At 40.9% G+C, this 14,740-nt stretch overlaps 1 long non-coding RNA gene across 1 annotated transcript; it reads left to right on the top strand.

Moving 5' to 3' along the window:
• The first annotated feature begins 9,777 nt into the window (after positions 1-9,777).
• On the top strand, positions 9,778-12,261 carry LOC311039714. Its single transcript, XR_014600191.1, has 3 exons — positions 9,778-9,892; positions 11,714-11,801; positions 12,148-12,261. It is a non-coding gene; the product is annotated as an uncharacterized lncRNA (long non-coding RNA).
• The last annotated feature ends 2,479 nt before the right edge of the window (positions 12,262-14,740 follow it).

The following is a 14,740-nucleotide window of genomic DNA, read 5'->3' on the forward strand; positions in this document are numbered from 1 at the left end:
ACTGGTCTAATATGTTGTTATGAGTGTGTTGTCCTTTTGTGTCAAATCAGGGCTGTTTTCGGAGAGACTGCAGCCAGGGGAATGCATGCCTTTGGAAGATCCTGTTATCTGGCCAGAAACAGGGTTGCTTGTGTTTTTCCGAGAACACCAAGGTTTGGACACGGATTGGAAAAGCATAACATGGCCACATTGGGATCTGTTGGTGTTACTTTGAATATTGAGGGACATGTGATATAGCTAGCATGTGTGCTTCGACTAAAAAGATACACTTTATTTAATTGACTCAGCCGTGAATAAGTACATAGACAGTGTTGATTTAGAAATTATGGTTTGGATATAATGGAAGGTTAAAATGTAGGAACTAGTAAGTAGAAGTTTCACTGGCTTTCTGATTGCAGGAGTTTGGGGGTTCATTCCAAAAAACACCTGAACTACTGCAACAGGGAGATATTTGTGGTTCTTATTTTGCTAAAGTGAATTAGATTTTAGTTTATTAAATAGGAGATCTTAGGACAGAGTCATTGGTGGCCTTTGAGGGCCAAGAGAAGAGACTACACTTTTTTGTTCAGGTTTTTAAAAGGACATAGACCTTTCTCTTTTGTGCTAAAATGTAAACTGTAAATTTGCCTTAATTGAGTGACAGCGTATAGACAGTTCCCGGTCTGGATCACTATCCTTTTTAATCTCACAGATCGAGTATAATATTTAGAGTTTCGATAAGTGAACTAAATACTTAATTCAGTGGTTCACCACTGGGGCTAAAATAGGCTGAAATTCGTTTATATAAGGTAACAGAACAATATACAAAATCCAAGCATTTAATAGGAGATGTCTGTGTCTGCTTTGAAATTACCACATTTTGTTTGTTTGTTTGTTTTTGTTAGGAACCAGGGAAAGAAAGAGAATCTGACGCAGTTTTAAGGTAAGTGTTGGTTGATGTGAGTTACCAGGGGTGGAAGAAGTCTTTTTCTGGTGCAGACCTAATAATTAGTATAGTTTTGGCAGAACCTTGAGGGTCACAATTAGGTGACTGGAGGGGAGTTTATCCTCAGGCTCGAGACGCCAGGATAGGAAAAGGTAGACAGATTAGATAGAAATTGACAGACAGATAGGGTGGTCTGCTTCATCTTGTTTAAAGAGACGTCACACCCTTGTGACGAAACATCACCCAGCACTGATCTTACACTGATCTTTGTAGATCTGTACTTAAGTAACATAGATTTATTAGGTTCTAAGGAGTATACACATTTTGAAAATATTGAGAGAAAAATTCTGGTATTACTAAATCTAGGACCAAGAGGGGAATGCTTGTACAGAGAGTACTATAGTATACATTTTGAATTTTTGTTAAAATAGAGTTAAATAGGAAAATTCAGCTAGAAGTAATTTATGTAGGAATCACTTGGTGAAGATCTAGTTAAAATGTATTACCTGTTTGGAAACATGTTTGATTTATTAGGAAAAGTGTAGGGAAAGTTTTGCCGAGTATTTTCATGTCAGGAATGGCGTTGGAGAAGCTGGAGGAAGTTGGAGACACATGGTGGAGACAGTGAGTCCAGAGGGGGGCCACGGCTGACAATCCAGAGGGGTGACCATGGCTGAGTGGATGGTGTTTAGCGTCGCTTAGGGCGCCAGGAGTACAGAAGGGTCCCAGATGACACTAGACCAGACGACTGTGTGCTCCAGGTCTAGCAATATGGAGATGACTGCTACAGATGACAGAAGGTCTATCGTTTCAACACAGCCCTACAAACGTCTACGACAAGGTCCAGTTTGACAGCATGGAGCCAGGGAGGTCAACTCGTCAACTCAGCTCTACAAGTCGTCCCAGGCAGTGAACCAGGAGACGACAGGAGCAAACCAGGGGTGGTGTGAATCTTCATCAGCTCGTCACTCATCAGAGAGGAGGGCCAGACGTGTCTCATCTGTCTACTCATCGAACTACAGGACGGCAGAAGGAGACGTCAAACGGACGGCTAGAGGTCCCAGAGTCCAGATCTGCAGGCCTTGGAGATTCAACCAAGTTGCTGTGTCCAGGTGAAAGTCGTATGCTCTCTCACAGAGAGTTAATCCCTGGAAGCCCGCGCATGGTTGATATGCCTTTTCATCGACGCCATAATAGAGAAGCAGCACTAGTTGCCAACATTTGAATAGTGATACTACGCCCCCACCCCATATCAATTCCATACCACACTTTCCTCTTACTCATGCCCCATCAGGTGTCATTGGAAAATGACACTATACCCTCACCCTTCATTTCCACAAAACCCCATTCTTTCCCCTGTCTCAAGCTGTGAACAGTTTCTGATTCAATGAACTGAGGATTTTCCAGGTGCAAACATGGACATTTGAGCAAAGAAGAATCCCGCAACTGCGCTTTGTTAGCTCAGGCGAAAAAAGAAAAACAGAAAATCATTTCTGCGCGCGTGGACACTGAAGGACACTTTTTGTTACAGGATGCTATACGATGTGTTTTGATCAGTAACCACATGACGATTGTTTTACAGGTCCAGTGACATACATAGGCAGGTTGTTAAGTGTTGATTCTTCTTAGGTTGGACAGATGGCTGGAGGAGCCTTTAACCCGGAGTTGTATTATTTCACAGGTTTGAAAGTTCCTTTGTGGGAGACGTTGTGAAGTCTCCCAAGAGGGGAATGTGGTATCGTTTCAAACATGGCAACATGATATAACCACAATATTCCATCTAAATGGGTAAACATTGGAAGGTCTAATATTGTGCTAGGTGATTTTGAGTTTTGCAGTTAACAGTGTTTGGAGTCGGAAACAGTGTCTGTCCCATCTGGGGGGAGGCGATCATCAATTTACATTCCCAAGCACTCCAAAAGTTCTTGGCCATTGTTTAAGTTTCGAAGCCCAGGTGAGTGGGGGTCTGGGCAGGAAGAGATTTGAAGTCTGATTAAATCAGTCACACCCTGAGGATCCTGGTCTTTGTTCTGCAACAGCAGAACCCAGCTTTAGGTGTGAACTCAAAACAAATCACCGAGCCAAGTTCTTTTGTTAATCAGGAGGTTGATTTCAGTACCATTGTTTTTATGCAAGGGTGGTGGTCAAAGTGAAACATCTGTTACTCGGTCTCTAAGATAGGGGGCAGAGATGAAGTTAGGTAAGGTCATGCAGACTGCAGATTGAATTTACACTGTATTATTCTGATTTCTTGGTAAAAGCTTATTTTGTATTAAGGAGCACAGTGTGAAAACATATGAGAGGAATAAAGTGGATAACTCTGACCTGTGCTGTAAACCAAGAGAAATGTCATTAAGGAAAAGATTCAGTCTGGAGTAAATGTTGCTTGTATTGACCCATTGTATTTCTAACTGTTGTTTGCAACTATGAAGTATAAAAGTGTGTGGATTCATTCTAAAGCTTGAGAGATGCTGGATAAGAATTAGCAACCAGGTTATATTTTGAAGTACTGTGTCTAAGTATAATTGATAACTTGTATGTGTCATATAAGGGAATACATTCAAATGTGTGATACCAGGAGGTAGGCGGGGACTCGGCCCGACAACTGTGTTAGAATACATGTTTGTGTGTTGGGGGGCTGGGCTTAAACCACCTAGCCCCTCCTTGTTGTAGAAGGTGAGCTTTGTATAAATAATGTGCTTTGTATGTGACTGGGCGCGCTGCTGATCGGAACCCACATGGCAGACGTCCAGTCAGGCTGAAATAAACGATGCTTGACCTGAAATCCTTGGACTCTGGACTTCTTCTCTACTTTAAAGCTTCTTTCCCAGGAAACTGTTATTAATAGCCCGCTCTTGGAATCGAAAATATACGACAGTATGACAAGGTATTTGAACATTAGCATGTCATCTATTCTAAAGTAATGCCCATCATGTTTTCTATAAGTTTAGCCCAAAGAATATAACTGGAAATGACAGTGAAACATTATGTTCTCAGAAATAAGGAATCACACATGACATGAGTATGAAACGTTTTGTTTTATTATTATATTGTTGACTATGCCTCATCGCCATGGATGTCCCGAGTCCCAGATGGACGTCACCAGCACCGGACTGTCTTCATGGTGGGAACTGGGAAGGAATGTTGAACACACGTTTAGTGCTACTCTGCTAATTTACACATGATATATTTAGTTTGCTAAAATATGCAATCAATACAGAACACAATACAACAGCAGCAAAGATTGAATATGTTCACCTGGCTGGCGCAGCAGTGCGACGATGATGATGGGGATTGGGGACTGTTATATCCTTCTGTATATATAGCTAACTTGCAATGTGTACTGGTCCAACTGTGTACTGGTTCAACAAGAGGCAGATTTCACGTGGTCCTAGAAAGAACATGGCTTCATGTCGTGTTTTGTGATCCAAAGGTAGACAAAAAAGTCGGAACGTAACATTCATCGTTCTAAAGCATCTTGTGAGAGAAATAAGCAACCAGGTATATGAAAACAAGCCCAAAATAAAATACCTAAGCCAAGAGCACTTTAAACCTAGACATGGGCTATTTGAAAAATGCCGATCTACAAGCTCACAACGTGTAACGATGTGACGCAGTGTGAGCTTGTAGATCTGCTATTTTCCAAAAAATCTTGAGGGGGAAAAAGTGCAAAATGTGGAATATTTTTTAAACATTTTAACAACACATTTTTGGTAGGGTCTCCCTGGCAAATATGTTGGTGCGCAGTGCACAGATGAGGGTCCGTGGAAAAGTACATGAACATGTTTGAGAACCACTGGTTTAAACAACAATCAAAACATTTGGAAACGAGCCCAAATATCAACTACATTTTAGAAACCAGCCGCTTATAATAAGCAGACGTGGCAACACTGGCCAATGTGCTGTATGTATTGTTGTTGTTGTTAGTGAGAACTGGGAGGGGAAAGTTACAATGTAGACCATGCCCCCACGCAGCCTCCTCCCCACAAGGAAGTGCAGTGCCCCAAAGCATTGTGGTCATTGTAGTAATGCAGCCAAACCCCAGTCATCCAGTCAAACACACAGACTTCTATATTTTTCTGGCCATAGGGTGAAAATTTCAAATTTTGCTACTGTTATCTACTACAAATATTATTAACATTGAGTGACTGTAAGTTCTTCCAGGGGTGAAGTGCTCCTTTAAAGGGGTAATAAAGAAGTGTTTTAATCCCGTCTGTGCAGTTTCCCTGTATTCCTTGTGGTATTGGCGGGATGCAGCAGGTGAAAGCTGGGATTACACTTGATGGAAACGTGTAAATACTAAATATAATGCCATTCAGGCACAGACAGGATTACAACACTGACATATTACTGAACACAAGTAAGTTGGGGTAACATCCGTGATTTGGGGGTAAGGATATACTATAGAATGTGTACATTTATGACAATGTACTATACAGGCCTTAAACAGAGAACTCCAAGGGGAAAGTCACCAGGACTGTCATAGATGCACAGATGTCAGAATGGATTAAATAAATAAATCTATGACAGAGTTGATCCAAGGCTACACAGGGTCCATACTGTCACAGGAGACTCTCCATCCAGTATGAAACCATACAGTAAACTAATGTGTTACTTTAATACAATCTACTACAAAAAAAGTACTGTATTATAGACACCCCAGATAGCAAAAGATGGTTATTCAACGTTGAATTATAGTGGTTATGGTTGATTTTTGGTTACGATTGAAGACTGATGGTTTTTCAACATTGAATCACTGTTGTTTTGCAGTGCAAAATTCAATGATTGAAATGCCAACATTGAATCAGCGTTTAATCTATGGTGCAAATTCAATGATTGAAATGCCAACATTGAATCAGCGTTTAATCTATGGTGCAAATTCAATGATTGAAATGCCAACATTGAATCAGCGTTTAATCTATGGTGCAAATTCAATGATTGAAATGCCAACATTGAATCAGCGTTTTATCTATGGTGCAAATTCACTGATTGAAATGCCAACATTGAATCAGCGTTTAATCTATGGTGCAAATTCAATGATTGAAATGCCAGCATTGAATCAGCATTGAATCTATGCTGTTTGCCTTTTTCTTTATTTTTTTCTTGATGGGGGGAGAGGGGGAGGCACACCCCTCCTCACACACCCCCTCCTCCCATTTAATGATTGAAATGACAACATTGATTCAACGTTTTATCCATGCAGTTTGCCGTTTTCTTTTCTTTTTTTCTTGTTGGGGGGAGGGGGGGGCAACCCCCTCCTCCCCCCCCCCTCCTCCCATTTAATTATTGAAATACCAACATTGATTCAATGTTGAATCTGTACTGTAAAATCCAATAGCTATCTATATTAAATAAATAAGTTACCTTTACTCATTTGTTACAATACTAGGTTTAATCAAGTAAAATGCTTTAAAAAGTGCACACTTGACATGATCAGAACACACACTGAACCTGCAAAGCAGCACATTGGCCTGGCCATAAAGTATGCGGCACATATCTCTCATCTTGGAGATTGTCAGTAACAATGGCCCTGATTCATAACGAGGGTCGTAAATATGGTGTAAATGAAGTTCGTAAAGGAGGTCGTATTTTTGGTACTCACTAACGGACGTGCGATTCAAAAGGGGTGTCGTATATGACAGAGACGTGCGTATGACCAGTTCTATATTATAATGACAGCCAGCTGGGCGTGATGATCCCGAGAGGTTCATTTACATTGCTCCACGCCCCATTTTGCACCATAAAAGGCGTGAACTGTGACTCAGCAGTTTCTCTCTGATCAAATCTGTCACTTTACTGAACAGTGTTGCCATGTCCGCTTATTATAAGCGAATTTGCGCTTATTTTTCTGTAAAGTTGCTTGTAAATATTGGTAGAAGTGGGGTGCGGTTTTTTGGGATGGTTTCTAAAGTATAGTTGGTTATTTGGGCTTGCTTTACAATTGTTCAATTGTTTTAACCGGTGGTTCTCAAATATTTTATGTCATGGACCCCCAAGTTAATGTAGGCTAATTCATCCCCATCTGAAAATGTTTTGTGCCAGCTGGAGGCAGATTTGTGTTGTTAGAATGTTTAAAAAATATTCCAAATATTCCACATTTTATTACAAGATTTTTTTTTAAATATAGCAGATCTACAAGCTCACAACGGTTTAATTAAAGTGCTTATAATGGCCTAAGTGCCAGTTGCTTCTTTTGGGCTTATTTTCATAGACCTGGTTGCTTATTTCTCTCACAAAATCTGGCAACACCGGAGTTTAACTTCTCGTCCAAACTTACAGCTGTCGGCCGCAATGCCTTGACACTGACAGAGAACTTGAACATCATTCATTCTGATCTGTCTGGAAGCGAGTCCCACTATTGAACGATGGATCAGCTGAACGTAATGTGTAATGTTTACAAGGTTTTTAACCCCGCCAGCAAATAATAGACTAATAACCTGGAAGGGATATAACATGCTCACGTTTACCAGGTAAAAAGATGATGTTGAGAATAAATCCAGGGCATACAAGTGGAACGTTATGGACCAGAGCTTATTGATTACTTATTGATTAAATTCGTTAATTTTGGATTAATATATCACTGTCCTACGTCTGAATGGGGAATGGGTTCAGCTCTAAATGCGACTCATAGCCTAGAAAATAAATAAAAAGCGGTGGAATCTACATCATGTCTATATTATGCATAGGCTAAGCAATACATCGTTTGACATTTTTTTTTTTTTTTTTTATCTATATGTGTTGACAAATGTTGGGCACATATATATTTTATTTGAGGTTTGCCACTGTTGTAATTGATTTTGGCATGAAGAATAAAGCATTCTAAAGACATACGCACATTTCAGCCCTGGTACGCCAGCCTCGGGGCTGACCTGAGAACGTGCGCACCTGACGCACAAAACACAGACCAAAAAATCTTTATGCATCAGGTGGAAATGTACGACTTGTCCTAAATGCCAGTACGTACAAAATATGGTCGCAAATCCCTTTATGAATCAGGGCCAATGTGTCCTCATGGCTTCTCACAAGCATGACACTACTCTTTTTTGCATTATAAATTATGTCATGATCATTGCCATAATTTGAGCAAACTTTCAATAGCTGCTGTAACCCTCCACTGTAAGGACTTAGCACGACCAGGTCATCAGTGTACATAAGGTGATTGATGATAGAGCTACCTATCAGACAGTCCGTATTGCACTTGTTTAATTCAATGGATAGATTTACATAGATTCATGTAAACGTTGAATAAAACGGGAGACAAAATCCTCCCTTGGCGTACACCATTGCTAACATAGAAATGGGCAGATGTAACATTACCCCATTTGACCTGCATTTTCTGATTTGCACACCAAAACACCAGTATACGTACAATGTGTCTAGGTGTGCCTCTATCAAGCAGCTTCTGAAACAGTTTGTAGTGGTTAAATCTGTCAAAAGCTCGAGACACATCAATGAAGCATATGAAGACAGTGGAATTATGGCTACTGCAGCTGGCAAATCAGTTCTTTAAGTGCAAAGGTGCATAAGTCTGTGCCGTGTTTCTTTTTAAATCCAAACGGTTATCTGCAGTCAGGACAAACATTTCAAGGAGCACAAGCATGATTCTTTCCAAAACTTTGGAGTGCTGGCCCGAGCGATAGGTCTATTGTTGTCAATGCTGTTTAGTTTACCTGCCTTGTCTTTAAGGACACTGTACTAATTGTACAGAGGTGATTGACTCTGGGGGGACACCATGACCCAACAGACCTGTAAAACACAAGGTCCATTTGGTTCCATTTGTACACTCTGAGTTACAGACCTGTTATGGTCATTCAGGGTTAGCTCTTTATGTGTTTCTGGTAATATTATTGTCAGCTCAATGTGTATGTCCATGGCAAAAATGTCCACCACAAGCCAGTGATGACCCCTGCTTGTTGTTATCTAACAACTTAATGGCATCAACCACATCCTCAGACCTAATCAGTGCACTTTCAAATGGATCAACATGATCTACTGCCACTGTGCAACTTTTTACACAGTTAAATAAGTTGTGATTGTGTTTTCTCCATATACCTCAGCTATTTCAACCCAGCCACATGCACCCTCTAAGTTAGAGCAGTGGTTCTCAAACTTTTTCATGTCAAGGACCCCCTAATTGACACTTATTAGCCCGTGGACCCCCATTTGAAGAGATATGCCAGGGACCCCCATAAGAGAAGATTTTTACGGCTCTCTAGCAGTGATTCTCAACCATTTTAATTTCAAGGAAGTCCAGTTTGACATGCATTAGGGCTACAGACCCCCATTTAAGGGCATTTATACCTCTGGGACCCCAATTCACATTGTAAAACCAATGTTAATTTAACTCTCAGAGTTACAGACCCATAAGGGTCCATTTGGTTCCTGTCCATCATTTAGCTGGGGACCCCTGGAACTCCCTCAAGTACCCCTGGGGGTCCCTGGACCCCACTTTGAGAACCAATGTGTTAGAGAGTATGTTTTACTGTTGTTCATTACTTTGACCTCTTTCCAAAAATCATACAGGTCTTTGCTTTGTAGCTTATTAGGAAGTGAGTCTGCTCTCAAAGTGTTCTCCTGTCTTTTAACAGATCAAACAGCACATTTAAATGTTGCTTGGTGCGTTTCTTCTCCTCAAACAGTGAACCTTGTCTAGGCCTACCAGATTAGGATTATTTATTTATTATTTGTATTTTAGAACACTAACCAAGAGCAAGTAAAAATTAATTGCACTGTGGTTAGTATGGTTTACTTATCAGTTGTATTTTAGAATACTTTATATTGATCAGTAACGTCACTTGAGCTGGGCGTGCCTTAATGTGAGCATGCGCACTGCGCTCATTATTCAAAAAGTGGCCATTAGCGCGCTGAGCCCTTGTTGGGAGTTGGGACCGTTGGAACTCTCTGCTTGGAACATGGAAGCAAGGAACACGTTTTAATTTCTTCAATTCAAGTAATTTCGTCAATAAGGTAAGTGTTATCTAGTGTGAATTTGTGTATCTGACATGCTGCCATTATATTAGTGAACATTTGCCAAACGTCACGTCAATAGTGATGAGTGGTTGATGGTTTTTCCACCACATAAACTTAGCCTACTTAAACCTACTTAACCATATTTGTTCCAAAACAATGTTGTAATAAATGGAAGTTTGGTATGTTTTCGTCGAGTTGACACTAGCGACTGCGTTTTGATCGTTAGTTTGAAACAACACGGACATGTTATAAAAGTTACTGCTTGCTGAGACCATTTTTTTTAGCCCTGAAATAGCCGTGGCACTTTCTCCATTACAACCCGTACATCTACATAAACGTTAATATTTCATATATAAAGTACTCACCCCACGGCCACAGATGTTACAATTTGAATCGGGTGGGTCTAAGTATCCGTATCTTCCGTATTGTTCAATAAAAAGCATTTTAATCCGATCGCCTGCCATTTTCTCAGAGTTATAATGTATCAGAGTGCAATACACCTCCCAACCGTTAGGGTCGCGTAGTTGAAATCATGGAGACGATCCGGACAAAATGGCCACCGATCGGATTAAAATGCTTTTTATTGAACAATACGGAATATAGACGGTACTTAGACCCGCTCGATTCAACTTGTTACATCCATGGCCGTGGGGTAAGCACTTTATATTTCATAATCTGAATGTTTATGAAGACGTACGGGATGTAGATGGAGAAAGTCACAACCTGGTTGAACCATAGCTAAGACCATTGATGCTTTGGCTCACGTCGCGCTAACAAATATCAGACTTGCAAGCTCTCAACGCGTCGCATCCACGACGCGTTGTGGGCTTGTAGATCTGCCATTTTGACCCGTGACACGCCGTAGGGCGAGGTATAAATCAGGCTTTGCATCCACTCTATGCGTCGCTAAACGAGGCTTGTTGTTGGTGCTGATTAAACAGTGTTTGAAATGCAACTACACTAACGTTGGTGTATCTGTCCTATAAGATAACATGCCTTTCAGACGCGCTGTGGACACATTTGAGATTGAAACCCATGTTATGTTGCCGGGTTGTGTTGGTGGAGTGTAGTTCATTGTTTATTTCAACCATTGGCATTATGTTAATGGTTCAATAGTGTGGCAGAAATACCCTGTCTTCTGTGTATTTCGAGTAGACAATAAATGGAACAGTGGTTCTCCAACATTTTCATCTTAAGGCCCTCTAAATAGATATGTTTGGCTGCAGAGTCAGACCCCCATCTGAACCAGGGACCCCCAGAAGATTTGTTAATTTTCTTCCAAATAATTCCAAGATTTTTCAAGATTCCTCAAAAATAGCAGATCTACAAGCTTGTAGGACAGCTATTTGTGAATATTAGGGTTAAAGTGGTCAAACTAATTGTGATGCTATATTGTTGTTTTTTTGCTGGTGCCCCTCTGGAACCCCTTCAAGGACCCTGGGTGTCCCTGGGCCCCACTTTGAGAACCACTGACATGGCAGACATGTTATTTTTGCCATTATGTATTGTTGATGTACTCACATTAGAACATGAGATATAGGTTGAATATCCATGTTGAATGTTTTCCATCATTATCTGTTGAAAATAGGGTTAGGGTTAAGGCTATTGTTGTCAGCTCATGGTGCCTTGGGTTATGCCTGTCATAATAATATAAATCACACAAACTGTTGTCACACAATGGTGTGTTTATCAAAGAGCTTATCTACAATAGCCTACTGCTTGCATACACTCTTATAAGTAGACTCATGAGTGATTTTATTTTATTCTGAGTGATTCTCATTTTGCAATTGTTTATATAATATGTTCTCTTCTGTGTAGACCCAATCCTTCGATCTCCTAATCTCTCCATCTGGTGTGGAGAATTTGATTAGTGGGATTCCTCAAGAGGAAGAACTGCAGACTTCAGGTGGGGGTTTCATTTAACATAATGGTTAAATAAACAATAATGAACTGTAACTGTGTTTCTTAGCAGGTGCTAAGGTTATGAGTTGGGTCTCTTGGGTTCTTTCCTGCTTTCTTCACTGTCCTCTGGTCATAGAGATGCTGAAGGGCAGAGCGCTTAGACCCCAAGGCGGTTACCCTCGGCACAACTTTGGGGTTTCACATAATGATATCTGGGTGGTTTTCTATCAGCTGACATGAAAAGCATTCTCTGACCGGGTCAGCCTGTGACTGAGCACTTGGTGTTCAGATAAAACTTGTATTCTCACCATGTGACATTGGTGTAAAATCACTCCTCTGTGTTTGTATAGGTGCACAACACATGCAGTTTGACTCAGCCTGGGCCCTGACCAGAATCCCCTCAGCTACCTTCCTGCCAACAGGCACTGTGCCCATCTTCTGCCTACATGGACATCCGGGAACAGGTTAGCACCTTTTTACCGACGAGTAACAGAGCAACATAAGTTTATTTGGGAATTAACTGTCCAATTGAACTATCAGGGCGACATATGAAAATATGCTTTAGAGGAATGTCTGGTGCTGTATGCAGTTTGGAACCCAGGATGTAAGGTGATGGAGACCTTTATTACACTAGAGGTGTATATATGGAGCTGACTAATTTGTTTGCTGATTCCATGATGACACATTGAGGTTAGACATTCCATAATTGGGCATAGCTGCATTGGGAACTCCTTATATCAGGGGTCTTCAACCTTTTCAGGCCAAGGACCCCCTAACTGAGAAAGAGATGAAGAAGGGACCCCCACTATATATTACATACAATTTTGTTGCAGATTAAAGCTTTTCATAGATGTTGGATTCATGTTAATGTGTATTGTCAGACATTTTACGACTTAAACCGTCAATACTTAGTAAACTTTCACTCTGTACTTGGTCTGCTCTTTTTCCCCTCTTCGCGCTGCGAGGCGTTGTGAGCTTGTAGATCGGCCATTTTTGGCTGAAGTTGTCCTTAGAATAGGGATGCTATTGTTCAAGTGGTTAGTATAAAGAAACAATGATCTTATCACAGAGATTTGGTGGACCAACTCTGAAGCAACTCTGAAGACCCCCTATGGGTCCCGGACCCCCTGTTGAAGACCCCTGCCCTGTTATGGCTGACTCATGGTGACATGAGCGTGGCATGGGGCATCTCCTGTAAGCCAATTTTAATATATAGGTAATTGTCTGATCACAGTTATGAGAAAAAGCGTTCATCTGTATACATTTATCTATTGAAGAATAGTGAAAATAGCAGATCTACAAGCTCGCAACATCTCGCAAAGTGATGTGTTGTGAACATGTAGATCGGCTACTCTCACTATTTTTCAACATTTTTAAATGCCGGGCCTGTTCTGGCCATAGTACATAATGGTATTATTGGCCCCGGTCATTGTCAGTCATGTCAGTCATTTCTTTTTTTGTTTACAAAGCCTAAAAGTCGGAACCGAAATGTAATTCGTCCAATGTTTAATGACAAAACAGTTACATTGTTGATCATAATTATTTGTATGACAATTAACCAAATGTTTTCCTAATTTACACACTGTTTCAAATGTATTTAGTCACTGTAGTTTGTTCTGTGGTTTGCTGTGTTGTAGGCTTATGCTGAGTTTAACATGATCACTACCACACACCTAGAGACAGACTTCTTTGATGCTCTGGATCGCTATACACTACAATTGGTCCCTATCTTCAAGTCCAAGAAAGGTGCCATTAGAGAGAAATTATCCGGAATTGTGCAGCAAATTGATGGGTAAGTCTACAACATGTTTCTTATATTTGTATTTATCATGACTAAGTTTATATACAACCTATTACCCCAAATAGTACTTCTGCTTCCCGGTTGTATTACAGAGTGTTAAAGTATTGCTAACTATTGATCGTTGTTGATAACTAAATGCTGTGGATTGTACTATTTTTAAATCACATCTCCAATCAGCAACTGTTCATCAAACATAAACTGTTCACAAAATGTAAGGAAACTTGAATTTGGGTCATTATATCTCCCCTTTACTAATACCAATCAGTAAAGTGTTACATATCATTTTTATCGGTGATTAGTCACCTTTACAACGAGGTACAGCTTGTAAGCATCGGGCATTCATGGAATGAGCAACACAGGCAAACGTGTGGGTAGCGCCGAGCAAAAATGTGCCAAAATCACCCAATATGCTTTTGCTGGTAATCGCTCTTGTTTTGAGCGACCTGCCAGCACACACCTGCTGAGAGGTGGGTTCTGCAACTTTGCGTTCTGCAACATGGGTTCTGCAACTTTGTTGAGTTTGTGTATGCTCCAAGCAGCAACACTGCCCCCATGGAAAGATGCCACGTTTGTCCATTCAGGATAAGGCCTGTGCAATAGGCTCTATGCACAGCAGCCATATTGGACAGAAATTGGGCCCCTTCCTTGCTTCCTTCACAGGTGTTACCAATGACACTAATGAAGGCTCTGTTCCATTTAGTGTAGCACAGTGGTTCTCAAACTTTTGTTTAATTTCAAGGACCCCCATTACTCTGAAAGTGTACAAATGGAACCAAATGGACCCGGGAGGGTCCATTTGGTTCCATTTGTACACTCTCAGAGTTACACCCTCTCAAGGAACCATGAGGGTCCCTGGACCACACTTTGAGACCCACTAGTATTTCTAGTGTGCCAACATACACAATATCAGCACCCTGACTGTTTGACTAGAATGGAACAGAGCCTTCATTAGTATCATTGGTAACACCTGTGAAGGAAGTAAGGAAGGGGCCCAATTCATTCCCAATATGGCTGCTGTGCATAGAGCCTATAGGGCAAGTGAAGCTGGTGTTCCGTTATGCAGATTACGCATTATTTGATGTCAGCCCTGGTAGTACTGTATGCCGGTGTGTGCCAGTCAAAGGTGTGTGTCTGGCACCTGA

This window comes from Gymnoscopelus microlampas, assembly GCF_963454915.1.
Source record: "Gymnoscopelus microlampas genome assembly, chromosome: 23".
NCBI lineage: Eukaryota > Metazoa > Chordata > Actinopteri > Myctophiformes > Myctophidae > Gymnoscopelus > Gymnoscopelus microlampas.